Source organism: Talpa europaea (assembly GCF_964194135.1).
Source record: "Talpa europaea genome assembly, chromosome: 1".
NCBI lineage: Eukaryota > Metazoa > Chordata > Mammalia > Eulipotyphla > Talpidae > Talpa > Talpa europaea.
The window spans coordinates 37,258,730-37,274,507 of NC_140073.1; the positions used below are offsets into that span (position 1 = coordinate 37,258,730).

At 38.7% G+C, this 15,778-nt stretch overlaps 1 protein-coding gene across 1 annotated transcript in view; it reads left to right on the forward strand.

The window, feature by feature from the left end:
* Positions 1-15,778, forward strand: part of SPON1 (spondin 1) — a gene marked incomplete at both ends in the record, with an annotated part of 254,956 nt that overhangs the window by 126,150 nt on the left and 113,028 nt on the right. The window lies entirely within an intron of this gene.

A 15,778-nucleotide genomic window follows, 5' to 3' on the forward strand; every position in this document is an offset into this window, starting at 1 on the left:
CAGACTCTTTCATAAACAACTATAAAGTACAATAATTCTCCTTTATTTCCTATCTAAAACTGCCTGTGCTGGCTTTCACGGAGTTTTGTTGCATAGTAAACAGTGCTTATTACTCTTTTCTAATGCCCATACATCTGGCTTTATACATTCTATTTTCTCCATCCATTTCTTCAGATTACCCTTTTGCTCCTTTGATAAATTTTTGTATTACTTTCTTAATATACTGTTTTTGCCATTTTTGTTTTTAAAAATTAGTAATAAATGCATTTAAGGTTGTGAATTTTGTTCTTATAGAACTCTGAGGCTCTCCTGGAATTTTTTAATATGTAGTTCTTATTTTCATTGTTTTCCTAATATAGTCCTTTTGTACTTTTTCTTCTTGACACACTTGCTAATTAGCAGAGCTTTTTTAAATTTCCAAGTATTCAATGACTTTGGTTTATACTTTGGTTCTTAATTTTGTTTATTTTGTTTGGGTAAGAGAGTATATAATAGATAATTTCCTTTTTTTTTAATTTGCAATGTATTTTTAATAACCCCATTTATGTTTGTTTAAGAAAGCCTTTTCTCTTAGTCCACCTCAAGTCCCGAGGGGTATGTTACTGACTTCATGGCACATGAGCATTATTGGCCCAGGTAGGACCCCCCTGGCTTAATTTGTTTTTTGCTTCATTCTGCTTATCCCACATTTATTGTGAATACTGTCATATTGTAACTATTTCTGCCATCTTATTTTTATTCTGATTGCAATCTCTTTTGTTTCTTTTTAAATTACTTTTCTTTCCTTTGCCTAAATTAAGTTTTCTTCTACTAGCTTAAAAGTTCTTTTATTCCTTTTAGTTATTCTTTTGACAGTTGCTCTTAATTTAAGACACACGCTATGTTTATCTCTATTGATTTCATAAACATTTTAATATGTACATCTTCCCTGGAACAAAGCAAGAACATTAAACTGCTCTCAGCCTCCTTTGGTTTCTCTAGACCTTCTACCCAAATATACACTTTACATAGATTAATTCCTAGAATTTTATTTCTTAGTTGTTATGAATACTTGTGTTTTTGTTAGTCTTTATTTCTCTTTTCTTACACAAATATAAATTTTATTAAAGTTTTGATAACCCATTGACCTTTGGCAATTTTTTTTTTATTGAGTACTTCTTATAAAAGTGTTTCCATTGCAGATCTTTGCAAGGCAAACCCCTTAAGGCCTTATATGCTTGAGAATATTATTGTTATGTGCTCACATTTAAAATGACATATGGTTGAATATAAGAGCTAGCTTCAAAATAATTTTCTTTGTACAGTAAAATATTGTGTACTTACTCGCAGCTATTTAGAAGCCCAATATCAATCTGGATTTTTGTTTCTAGATGAAGTACTATTTCCCTCTGTTTTTCAGTTTCTGTATTGTGTCTTTGATGTTCTTGATTTTTATTATTAATTGTTTCTAGGTGTGGATTTTTTCTTTCTGAAAAACAGATTTCTACTCTATGAATCCAAGGTGAGGTCTTTCCTCTTCCTTTAATTCTAGGAGATTTATTTCTCTTAAAATATTTCCTTTCCTTTTCCTCTCTTTTTCTGAGCCCCTAGTTACCCAGATTTTGTCACTCCTACTTATCATCTTTATATCATTTAGATTTTTGTTTATTTGTTCTCTTTCTTCATACCTTTCTGTTACCTCCTGGGAGAGTTCCATCACTCCTTTCTTCAGTGCTAACCATCCTGCTTTTTAGCCCAACTACTGTGCTGCTTATTATTTTTTCTCCACAGTATTTAATTACTTATCAAGAGAAACTAATTCTTAGTGCAAATATGTTTCATAGTTCAGGAATGCAAGTCCGTGACAAGCTTCCATGGACGTCAAGCAAAGAAATCCTTTCTGTTTCAAGATCATTTTGCCCTCTGAAAGATCCCAGGCTCCCTTACCTCCCCAACACCTCTCACTGGATCATCATCCCTATAGAAGTCTGCGTATGCCTCCTTTCTGGTTCAGTCACAGCAAACTTACAGAAAGCTGCAGCCTCCAGCGATGCAGTGAAATCGCACACTTGGCCAGAAGACCTCACATCTGAGGTTTTCACAGGTCATGGTAGCTGTTCTCCTTCCACAGTGAAGGAGAAATGGAGTGTGTGCTGCCTATTCTAACCATTGGATAGGGGTTGGGGGCAAGGTTTTATTTTGAAATAATTCCAAATTTGTGTAGAAGTTGCAAGGATGTACATAGAATTCCTATTGTCTTCCACCCAGGTTCTGAAATAAAGTTTGCCACATTTGCTTTCCCTCCTTTCTTCTCTCTTCTCTCTCTCTCTCCCTTCCCCCGCATCTCAAATTTTATATATACATATATATATATGTGTATATATATATATATGTATTTTTTCTGAACTTTTGAGTTTAAGTAGCAGACTCCATGCCTGCTCCCTTTCCCCTATAAATACCCCAGTGTTTATTTCCTGAAGACAAGGACATTCTCTCATAAAATCACAGTGTATTTATCATTGACATTGATAAAATACTATTATCCAATCTATATATCATGTGCGCGTTGAACTAGCTATACTTCTAATGTTCTCTATAGCAATACTATGTGGTATCAATATAATGCAAACCATAAATATGAGCCACATATAAAATTTTCAGTGTTCTAGTAGCCACATTAAAGAAGTGAAAAGAAACAAGTGGAGTTAATTTTAATAATATATTTTATTTAAGCCAATATAGCCAAACTATTATTCCATCATTTAATTCATATCAGCATTTATTATTGAGATATTTTACATTCTTTTTTTCCATACTGAAACCCAGTGTGTATTCTGTAATTATAACACACTTCAACTCAGACTAGTCACATTTCAGTGGCTCAGTTGCCACATGTGGCTGGGGCACCATATTGCACAGCACAGCCTCTGTCGCGAAAGGTAGTTATAAATTCTGTTTCATGATCTGATATAAGGACACACACTGCACTTATTTGTCATGTCTCTTTAGCATCCTTTAACCTGGATGCTAGTCAGTCTTGACCTTGACAGTGATACTTTTTTATCTGCTATGAACATATAGAACCTTTTTAAAGTATATTTTTAGGTGAAGTATTTTCTTGCATCATTGTTAATTTTTGAAAAGTATTTGATTTCTCCCCTCAGGTGCAGTCCCAGTAGTTCCCACCACCATAACCCCCATGGCCCATCACCATAGTCCCTTGTGTCCGTTTTTTAAAAGCGCCAAGCAATTATTTTGTAGACTCTCAATTTCACATTGTCCGATGTTTCCTCATGATAAGATTCAGCCATTATAAATATTTAACACCCAATATACATTTAGTTCTTTAGCTTTACTTGTTCTTCTTCATATTACTTAATCTCTCCCTATGTTTTTGAGGGTATGCATCAGGACTTCTGTTAAATTTTTGGTCCCTCGGGCCTCCCCAGTGGCGCAGCGGTTGAGTGCTGGGTTGTGAAGCTGCCCGCAGCCTCTGCAGCGCCGGTTCTATCCCCGGCCGCTGGGCGAGGGTCCCACATGGGCGCAGACCTCTCCTGCCGCCCGCTGCTCTCCTCAGCAGTGTACTTCGTCAGTCTGCCTGCTCTGCTCTCCCCTCTGGCTCTGGTGAATTCTCTCACCCTCCCGGGCTTCTGACTGTACCCAGTGCTTGTATAAATAAATAAATAAATCTTAAAAAAAAAATTTTTTTTTGGTCCCTCACTTGCAATAAAGCATAATTCATGTTCAGTTCATTTATACTTTTGCTAGTAGTACCCCATGGTAATTAGTTATTGTGGCAAGTGGTCTTATATTTCTCTGATTATGTGACTGTTAATATGTGATGGGGGAGGGCAAATCCTAACACTAGCTCTTCTGATATGTTTGAAGAAGGAGAAAGGAATAAGACCAGGGAAGAGAACTTTAAGCATCACTTCATTGCTACCAACTTCCCTATCAGCTTCCATCCACTGGGCAACTTCTATGGCCAAGTGTTCATCCCAATAATCTTAGAACAAAGCAGGAAAAGGAGAGAGGGTCTCCTTAGGTTCTAATCCCCCATATGAGGGGATAGAAAAGGGTACCCCCAAGGAGGCCTGAGCCCTTGAGGATTTGCTGTCCTGAGATGGCGCTGGCGAGGAACAGGAATAGAGCTGGCGAGGTGCTGCAGAAACCTGGGCTGCAGGATAGACAAGGACGCTCCCTTAGCGGGGTCAGAGAGGGTCACTAGGAGAACACTAAGTCCTCCCAAAGAGGAAGACTCCTCACTTCTCCATCCATGCTCTTCACTCTTCCATCAGGTCACTTGCCACCTCTGGCTGCTTTTACCCCTCACCCCCAGCCTCCAGTCGGGATAGGCAGAGCTCTCCTTTATTTCAGTGTCTCTGAAGTTTTCAGGGTTGAATTTAGAGGAGGTGTATATGTTAATTTACCATCTCATCAGGAACCAGCAATACACTTTCAGAGTTTTTTGTTGTTGTTGTTCAGTCTTTTTAGTTCTTGGCAATATCTATCCTTAAAGCTATATTGTAATAAATTTCATTATGTTTTTTCAGGCTTTCTATTCTATTATCTTATCATTTTCTTCTTGAGTTTTCACATTCTGATAATGGGGCATTAACATCTTGATTTAAATTTGTGTACTTATAATTTCTCTTTGATTTTTAAATGGTGATTGCTTTCTATTTGCTGTTAAGTTCTTTGGGCCCCATAGACATAGTATCATTATGCTCTCATTATTAATGCTGACTTTTGCTGTCACACAATTAACATAATTAGCTTTCTTTAATAATTTTTGCCTTAAGTTCACCTGTTCTGACATCCCACCTACTTTTCCTTCACTTTAATTCATCTTTTTATTGTTTTCTTAAATGTATTTTTTCTTGTTCTTAGACTTTCTAAATCTTTTAAATGATTTCCCAGTAAATTATACCATTAACCTAATTGGAAATAGTTTTGTTTTGTTTTGATTTGATTTTTTTTTTTTAGGAGGCGCTTTGTTTTTTTATTTGTTTCTTGGTTTAGTTTTGTTTTGTTTCCCACATGATTATTTAAATTTAAACTTATTTTAATCTTATTTAGTTTATGTTCTGCCACTCAGCTCTTACCCCCTAGTTCTTATAGTTAACTTGTCATTTTTCTAGGTTTTCTTTGGCATTATATAGACAATGCATTTGTTTAGTTTTGGTTTTGCTTATTTTTATTCCCTTCGGCCACAATCTTTTTAATTCAATCAGTTATCAATTTAAAATAAACAAAGATATTTTATCAATGCAGCCACATCTAATTAAAATAGTATCTTTTTTAAAAAAAAGATTTATTATTTTTATTTATACAAGCACTGGGTACAGTCAGAAGCGCGGGAGGGTGAGAGAATTCACCAGAGCCAGAGCGGGGAGCAGAGCAGGCAGAAGGACCGAAGTACACTGCTGAGCGGAGCAGCGGGTGGTAGGAGGGGTCTGCGGCCGGGGAGCAGCCGGGAATCGAACCAGTGCTGCAGAGGCTGCAGGCAGCTTCGCAACCCAGCGCTCAACCGCTGTGCCACTGGGGAGGCCCCTAAAATAGTATCTTTTGATTCACTTTCATGAGAAAACTTTTGCTGTGTTTTGTTTCTCTCAACTCTTTTCTCACTTCCTTCCTCCACTGATTTAAATTACTACTCTTTCTTTCTCTTACTCTACTTTTAATTTAACAATTCTTAGTCCCCCAATCCTATCACAACAATTCTTCCCTGTAACTATCCTTATTCACTTATACCTTTACATATTTAATAATAAAGGATTTCTCACTATTTTTAAAAGCACATTAATTTCATGTCTTTTAAGATCAGATTTCTTTTTAAAGTAACTTTTGAAGACAACAGTTGTCAATTAGTAAGTGATTAAACTTCTTAAGACTGAAACCTATGAAGGTCTTTGCATTTGGGTAACAACTTCACAGGATTTAAAAAAAAACAAATAATACATCTTTTTGCTCTGACTAGAGTTTGTATGTGGATTTCCAATACAATGAAAGAAAACATAGCCCTTACTCTTTTATAAAATATATTCCTTTATTTGAAATTTTGTAACCTCATTCCCCAAACAATGCTTTGTTTTTCTCTTGTAGATAAAATATTTGATGATACATATTAATCCCAGTTATTTTAAATGGGATATTAAATAGGGTTTTATTTAGTCCTTCAACAATTTATTGTTGGTGCTATTTTTCTTCTAGTAGATCGCTTTTTCAGTGTTTGAGGTTTTGTTCTTTGTCATCTATTAATTCATTCCACAAATCATACCAGAGTATCTATTGTGTGTAGGCAGCGTGCTCAGTTTATTCTTGTTTATTCCTTCTCTTTCTTTAGGAATTCCTATCTTTCTCAGACTGCTCCATTGTCTTGATCATTCTCCTTTGCATCTTTTAATATCTATTTCGGTGCTTGGCATATTTTTCTCTAGTTCATTTTCTTTTTTCTTTATTTAGTGTCTTGTAGCATTCAGTTCCACATTTCACCTGTATTATCAGTATATTCCTTTCCATTAGGAGCTCTTCTGAAACGGGTGTAGTGTCCTTCTCCCACAAATAGATTATAACTGTTTTCTAGATTTTGATTTTCATGTCATTTCATGGTTTACTGATTCCACAGCCCCCACCCCAGCTCCACCTGACACCCAGGTCCATAATTCATGTTTCTCCATATTGCCAAACATTTTTAATAGTTCAAAATAATCTTTTCCCCTTTTATTCATTCTTGAGTTCTTTGTGATGATGATCACTGCCATTTCTGAAACTTTGCTTCTATTACTGGCATTTAGACTTGAAATTGGAAGGTTCACAGCCTTTCATTGACTTCTCCTGGAAGTCCACAAAATATTTCTAGAGCATATTCTTTCTTTAATGAGACACACCATATTGGATTGACCATTTAGGATTTATATTATATTAAGTATTGCTTTCTTTATATCTCTCAAGGTAAAGTCTCATTACCACTAAAAGGGGTAAATTAATTTAATGATAACTTGTTTGCCATTTACTACTACTGGTTGACTGTTTAAAGAGCACATGGTTTCTGTGTCTCAATCATATAGCTTAAGTAGACATATGTTTTGAACTGATTTGAGGAGAAAGAATGATTGGATTCATTGGCAAGTCGTGGATCAGTTATTTAGTCAACTCTAATACTACCACTGTCCCTGACAAAATGGATGTGACTAACATATAAGAATGATACCAACCCATGCATTTTTCATTTAATATTTTCTTCAAAACTGTTTGCCAGTTCCTATATTATGATTCCAAGAAGCACATACTTTAATAATAAAGACCTCATTTTTCCTTTGCACAAAAATATTCTAAACTCCAAACAACTTCATGAAATTGTATGAGAGGGACTATACAAAGTCCATCAAACAGCAACATTATATATAGTTACCCAGGAATTTGCACACAAAACTCTGCTAAGGCTAATGGCTTTTATGTACTTAAGTGTTCCAAACAATGAGTTGAAAAATATACCCTCAAGAATTGTTTATGCCAAGAAAGACCAACTATTTCTAATCACAAGTAGAGTTTCTGCAAAGATCTGTGCCAGGCACTACAGCCCTGGCAAACATCCCTCCCAATTTGCAAGACCTCTACTGTTTGGGGCTGGAAGTGAAGCATGAGTACAAAGAAATACTTGCAGCTTTTTCCTAGCCTCTGTTAAATTCAGAATGAAAGCACATATAAAAGAGGACAAAGGCTATAGGAAATCACAGCACAGGCAGCCATGTCTTATTTTTAGTGAAAAGGATTAGTACAGGGAGCCCTTCAATAAAGCTGATAGCCTGTGATCAGGGAATAAGATAGTTGTAATCCCTTTAGTATACCACTGAGTTGATTGATTAAATTGAAAGTTATGAGTCAAATGCCCCGAGAACATCTTGGAAACTTGCACAGTCTGTGCATATTCATATGGTCCTAATGACCTTTCATTGAAAGGGAAAAGAGTATACTACCTGCAGGGAACACATGGAGAAAGACTTGGAAGGAAGTTAAACTTTTGCACAACCACCAGCGAGAGTTTAATTAAACTCACGCTAACATAATAAGCTTGAGTCAATTTAAAAGAAAATGTGCCATGTTTTCCCCTCACGTGGAACTTCCCAGGGCCTTGCAGCTCAAGTGGAAAGAACAATGGAAAGAAGAAGGCTTTCTCTTCACATCTGGCTCCTGGAAATGGGGCTGAGAGGCTTTCTGGAGGGTTTTGCTGCCGGGGACACTTAGTGTTTACAGATGTGAGCGGCTTTCAGTCATTGAATGCAAATTGCATTTGCTTTGTTGCGCACACCCTGGGAAAACCTAGAGGAAGAAGAGGAATAATGTTCCTTTATCCGCCCACCCACATTGAGATTCAGGGCACAGTCTTCTCGGGTTTATTGAGTCCCTAAGCAACCTTTGAAGAGAGTCGTACATCTGTCCGGAGGTCCCTACTGCAGTGGACATGGATTCCTTTGGCTTTGCTTTTCAAGTCTCTGACTCCATCATTGGTTTCATCATTGGTTCCATCAGATCTGAGTGGTTACCAAGTTTCTGAGTTAATTCTGCTTCCCTCTTAAACTTTGATCTCTATCTTGAAGGTGAGCTCCTCAGAAAAAAAATGGATGGGGACTAGGCTTTTAATGTGAAGGCTAAAATCAGAAAAATATGTAATAGCAGAAAGGCGGGGAAAAGCTGGAATAGGCAATCTCAACACCAAATATCAGAGCACTGTAAGAGTTGGGAAAAGGGTCATTTCTGAGGTGAGAGAAACTATAATCCAGGTTTCTCTTGCCCCAAGAAAAAGAGTAACTATCAACACTTTGCTGAAAGGCAACTCTTATCACAGACATTCTAGCAACCATGGACTTGGAAGTCTGCTCCAACGGAGCTTCTTGAATCTGAGACTGCTCCGAAGTAGCCTGGTTCAAATCTAAGCTCCTCCATTTACTCATTGTAAGACCTTGGAAAAGACTCCAAGTGACCTCACTGAGCTCCAGTTTCGCAAAGCAGAATCTACATCATTGGGTTATTGTAAGGTTAGAGACATTAACATTCTTACAGTTCTTAAAACAAGCTTGGCATATAGTGAGAGCTCACAAAGTGTTAGTCATTGTTAAATTAAAATGAGATAATGCATAAATGGTATTTATTTCAGTACCAGATACTCAGCAAATCTTGTGTTAGCCAAGGCTGTCAAACATTTATTTCTAGCTTTGTCATTTTACCCGCCCAAATTTTCAACATTTCAGCAAGGATTTAGTTCTGATTTCATGGTGATATCTTAGACAAGTCCTCATCTGATTGACTTCCATCATCCAGTGAAAATCTGGTGAAATTCTGACCTTGCATCTCAATTTCCTCCACATCCAAAATTAAGAGAGGGCTGAGTGCCAGAAATATTTTATCAACTCTAACTTTACAAATACCACTGAAAATGAATGACCACAAATTTTAAATTAAAAGACTCTTTACAAAAGATTTCTTTTTACAGACAGCCTAACCAACAGAAGAAATGGAGTTTACAATTGTGACATTTGCCTCCCCCCCAGAAAGGAATTTCTAAACAAATACACATATATTTCACAATCCGCCAGGCAAACACATGGAACTAGTCAGCTACCTTTAATTGCAAGTTAGTATTTACTGACTTGTATTTTTGTGCATAAGTGAAGGAAGTTAACAGAGTGTGGGATTTTTGTGCTCTGCGATTTCCGTTAGCCAAAATTAGTTTTATTTGGTTTCCCTCTCTTTTTTCCCTCTCTTACTCCATCCCTCCCCCAAGTACACATAAACAATTCCTTACGTGGGAACTATTTCAAAGTATATTAGGATCTGAGCAACAACCAACCAACCAAGTATATTAGGATCTGAGGGAAGATGCAAAGTGAGGATGAGATAAGAAAACCCCCCTAATTGTTGAGCTGAGTCCTGGTGTTATAGAGCAACCCCGATATTAAACGGGTTCCTGGCTGTGGGTCCTCACCCGAGCGCTTTAAAGGGACTTATGAATACTCTACTACAGACACACACAAAAGGGTTAATAAAAGGTTTATTTACAAGAGAAAAAGAAATAAGGAAAATGTACAACTCAGGGAGAAAATAGGGAAATAAAGTCTTTAATGCGTCCTACCCGATCCGACGACCTGGAAACCCAAAGTCACTCTCAGAGCTGGCCTGACGCTGCGAGCTGGCCGAGAGCCCAAAAATAGAGAGCCCCCCAAAGCCCACGTGTCTGCCTTTTTTATCCACCTGGCTGCTTAACCCCACCCTCAGGTCCCAGCCACCTTCCCTTTGGTGGTGATGGGATTTGGAGTTCCCAGTGTCTTTGGCTTTGACCTGGGGTGGGGGTAGAGTCCACAAAGCCTATATGGAATTTGCTTTGGGACATCCTTTCCCCCCTAACACTGGTAGCCCTCTTTGCCAAGCCAGGTCTTATCCAGTCTTCTTATTTCAGCCAAAACCATCACTTCTTCAAGGAGGTCTCTTCCCTGATACCCCACACTGGACTGGGTCTGGTTTTCAAAGTCTCTTTATAAGCCTTTGTACCCTTTTAACTATTTCTTGTTTTGTATGACTACTGTGTGTTTCCCCAGAGTTGTGGTCTTAAGGTAGCCACATAATTTAAAGTTTATAGAACTCAAGCTGAATCTTGAAAACATATTAAAGCTGCTTTTTGACACCAGCTATGAAAATGGACAGATGGACATCAAGAGCCCAAGCTCAGTTTAAAACCCACTTTGTTGTCAGCTTTGAAATTATGCTTCTCGACAATTCTTTTTTAATTGGGGGAGAGGGAATTGATACTGTTTTACATTTTGCATACAGGGAGACTTTATCAGTATTTTATATATCTTTCCTATGTATTTATTAATATATGTATATGTGTCTATGCCCTTTGATGCACATTCACATAAAATGTGGCTGCTCCATAATTATTTGTTTAAAGTAGCTGTCTTTTCATTAAAGGGTAACTTCCAGGAACTATCACTGCCCACTGTTCATTGCAGTATATCTAATGATGGGAAAAGTACCTGGTGTATGGTAGACACCCAGGAAACCCAGGCAGGACTAAGGAGGGTAGAAACTGACATCTGGCAATCTAAACATCTTTTCCCCTTGGGCAAGAAGGACAGGCAAGAAGGTCTTTTTCCACCTCAAAGACAGAGGAAAGAGTGATCTCATTCTTTGGGCTGCAACTGTTTTTTTGTTTACTCTGACATCATGCAACTGATTCTAACTGGTAAAAAAAAATAAGCATATTCTGTCTCCTGCACTAGACTGTTAACTCCCTGAGGACAAGGGTCATCTTTTGTTCATAACCGTATCACTAACTCCCAGCCCATACAAAGCAGAGTAGACATTTTTTCATTAACAGATGGAAGAACCAGGCTGCTGGAATCTACTCTTCCCTTTGTAATGATATCAAGAAAATGTTACATAGGACAGAATCTAAACTCTCTAAAATCTACCTAAGTCAAATCATCCTGCTTCCTTTAATCCGTAGATCTGGAAAAATCTCTCATCTTCAACCACGGGGCCATACAAATATAATTTGCATCAAGGTTCTATGTATGTTGGAAATCATGTTGGCCAAACTTCCTTTTTGATCCTTTTTCTTCTTTTTCCATGCCTTTTATAATGGTTTTATGCAGATTCAGGAAAAAAATATTGGAGTTAATTGGGACCATCATGTATCCCCAGCTCTAGCGTAGTATCTGATATGGAATTAGTACTCAATGCATGAATTTGAATGGACTTGCTGTGTGAAGTCTTCTCCATTTTAAAGGAAATATCCTAAGTGCTTAAAACAATCAGAAGGGGAAATGTGTATTTTCTAAAAATCTTAATAAGTTTATCAGAAGAGACCCGCATACAAACAAAACTCCACTGAAACTAACAGCATTTATGTCCTGAAGTTTTCCAAACAATGAGTTGAAAATATTCCCTGAAGAGTTGTTTATGCCAAATAAGGCTGACTATTCACGTTCATGACTAGAATTGCTGCATGCTTTGTGCCAGCCACTTCGTTCCTGCCAAACATCCTCCCAATTTGCAAGGATTCTTGAGTTTCGTGTTGGAAATAAAGCAGTAAAAAGCTTCTTCCACCCAACTTATCAGGGTCTTATTCTTCATTAATACTTACTTAGGTTATAATGATCAGAGAAACATCTTAACTCTGTTTTGAAATTCTTGTTTTGGGTGACAGACAGAGTGGGAGCAGGGAGCAGAGAAACAAGTTAATAGAATAGTGCTGTCAGTTTGAGTTCTGAACACATAACACGTGAAAATGGCTCACACTGTGTCCGTGCCAGAGGCACCAACTGAGAGGTTGTCAGTCAGATATTTCTATCAACCAAGGCAAGAAATCAGCTCCCTAACAAGGTGGCTACTGAGTCAAAACTTTCATTACAAAAAAACAAAAAGCTGTCAGACTGAAGGGTTTTTTTTGTTTGTTTGTTTACTAATCAAAGAAACTATAAATTCCATGTTTACAGATAATTCACAACAAATAGGGCTTATAGCAAAAGTGAGCCTGAAAGTGAGCCTGCTGAGGCTCTGCCCCTACTGACTCAATACAGCTCACAGGTTCAGGAACCAGTGATTTTCTCTTGTTTGGAAAAATTTTGTAAGAGCACATCACCCAATCCATCCTTCACCCAATTCTAATAAGGCTGTCACATCTAATGGTCAAGTGTGTAGACCCTAGAACAGGACTAAACCCTCTTGCTTCCACCACTGTCTGTGAGATGCTAGGCACGGTCACTTAATTTACCTCTCTGTGCCTCAGTTTTCTGACTTAAAAAGTGGGAATGACAACAATGCCAACTTCACAGTGTTATAGGACAGGGAGAGGGTCAGCCCAAACCCCGCAAACCTGCCTATTCTAAATGGGTTCTGCCATCCACCGCATCAACACAAAACATATGAGACTTTAATGGGAAGGATCTTTAATAAAACTAGGAAACAATACAGGTAAGGCAAAGAGTCTAGTTTCTAAATGAAGCACCCAAAGTTACCCGTCCCCTCGTGGGTAAAAGTCCATCCAAATGGGATTGGCCCAGAGCAAAGCCCCAAAGCCTGCCACAAGTCTAAAGCATCTTCCAGGGGGGACCCACAGAAAAGAGTCAGAAACAACCAAACAAGCCCGGAAGGAAAAGAGCAAAATCAACATCAAGATAAAAGCTGCCATGGTCACCTCCCCATGGGTCTCACCCACATCTGTGTCACCCCGTCCACGACCAAAAGACAAGCGCAGCTTCTTCACGTGTCTCTAGGCTCCATGTGTTTCCTCCAGGTCTCCTGGCTCCATCCTGCTTCCTTCCTTCCTCAGTCTCTTCTTCTGCTTCTCCTCTTCCTGCTCAGCTCCACCCTCCCTTGGGTGGGGCAGGGAAACTCCCCCTTTCCTGGGGACCACCCTGTTACAACAGGACTACTGTGAGGTTGAAATATATTGATATATGTAAATAGTTTAAAAGAGTGCTTAACATATGTTAAGTGTTATATATTTATTAGCTATTTTATAATTCCTTTTTTGTGATCTAGTTCTTGCCTTGGACCCCAGGTCTCATAATTGGGTCTCAATCTTCAGGCATCTGTTGATTCCATAGTTTCGTAAGGACTGACTGCTGTCCAGCCTTTAATCTTGCCATGGGGAAGAGAACCATGAAGGCCTATCTCTGTCCCTCAAGGGATGAGGTCATTCTCTCCAGTTCCAAGTCCTGGAATTCTGCCTCTTCTATCTGCCAGACCTACCTGATGCCCAGTGTCCCTGGTCTTTCTTAACTGTCTCATCTTCAAGCTCAGCTGCCTGATCTAGTTTTGATTCTGACAGCACCCTTGAAATTTGTTCAAGCAATGAATAAATGATTCAGTGTTTTATGTTCCTCCAAGGAAGAAGAAGCCAGACCTTATCAAGTCAAAAGAATTGCATCTGTCCCTTTAGTGCAATAATTTAATTTCTAAGGAACAAAAAAATAAAAATCTAAGGAAATATTCCTGTATTCATAAACTATACTTCCTCATCAAGAGAAATAAACTTCTCCTGCCTAGGATTGCACAAATAGAACTCTTCCATATCTCCAGAGCTCCAAGGAATAATAGGCCACCAGCTGCCACCTTGGGCTAAAGGTTTCAGGAAGTGGGAGAGGGGAATTTTCCATCCTGATTGTTGCCTTTGCAGTGTTCTCAGCTGCCAGCACATGGGGATGGCATGGTTCTGAGCCAGCTTTGTGTTTCTAAATAATAAAGCTGAGATGCTGTCCTTCTTCAAAGTAGGTCCCTGGGCCTTCATCAACCCACTGCCTTTCCTGGGTGCACCTAGTTGTGCAGGCTTTTAGAAGCAAGTCACCTTTTCATATACTTTTTGAAGTGTTGGAGAGAAAGCTCAGATTCAAGGCAAAATTCATATAAAGTTCTGATATAGCAAAGCAGAGGAGACTTGCCCAAGGTCACAGATCCCTAAAGGGGTAGATACAGGACTTAATTACCTTGCCCTAGCATAAAATACAGATTCTTCAGCTGGGCTAAATTCACTGGGATCTCACCAGCAACCGTCTAATCCCTTGCCCCTCCGCAACTCATACTCTTGGCTCCTTCCATCTTATGTTCCCAGAAAAAACCGTGCTTATTATAATCTCTGCCTTGCACAGGCCTTTTCAGGTGCCTGCAACACTGCACTGCCTTACCACCTCCACTGGCTGACTGTGGCCACCCTTTCAAACTCAATAGAAACCCCTTGAAAAGCCCTTTCCATGTCCCCAGTCTGATGAGCAGCCCTCTTCTTTTTGGCTCAAACCTTGTGGTTATCCTATCAAGACACTTTCCATACTGCATTGTAATTTCCTGTTCACATATCTGACCCCCCTAATATGTTAAGAAAAGGGAGACTTCTTGTCTGGTTTGACTCAGAATCCCTGGGACCTTTCAGAGCATTGAGAGCTAACATAGTGTGCGATCAGTGGGTATTCTTCAAGATGAACCACGCCATTTCCTTACCAAGCTGCTTCCTTGACAAGTCAAATCCCAGAATAAAGATACCAGCTTTGCAATTCCTGCTAATGGCCCCATGCAGGCTGAGCTCCTGGCCCAGAGCACCTGACCTCTGATCTTTAAAATGTGCTGGGGTAACCTTTGACCTCCCACTTCTCCTCACATGTCCACAGCTCATCTCTCTTGTTTTCCTGTCACCATCCTTATTACATAAGAATTAAACTTTTGTTGTCTGTACAATGCAGTTAAACCCTAGAGTAGTCCAGGGTGAACCTTGAGAAACAGGGAAAGAGAGAATGTCACATCTACCACCATACTTTTTTTTTTAATAAATTTTATTTTCATATTCCCCATACAATTGCAATCCCCTAATTTTGACCCCAATCCCTCCCCGCCCCGCCCCCCACCACCCATAGAGTGTCTCTGGTTCATAGTTGTTTGTTGATTTTGATTTTCACTTTCTTGTAGTTATTCATTTTCCTGGTCCCTTATTTAAGTTTTCTAGATTCCTGCTATGAGTGAGACCATCCGGTATTTTTCTTTTTCTTCCTGGCTTATTTCACTGAGCATGATCCCTTCCAGCGCCATCCATGTTGCTGCAAATTGCATGTGTTTATCTTTTTTGAATGCTGAGTAATATTCCATGGTGTATATGTACCACATCTTCTTGATCCAGTCATCTATTTTTGGGCATTTGGGTTGTTTCCAAAGCTTAGCTATTGTAAACAGTGCTGCTATAAACATAGGGGTGCAGGTGCTCTTTGGAATTGATGTTTCTGTGTCCTTTGGGTAAATACCTAGGAGAGGA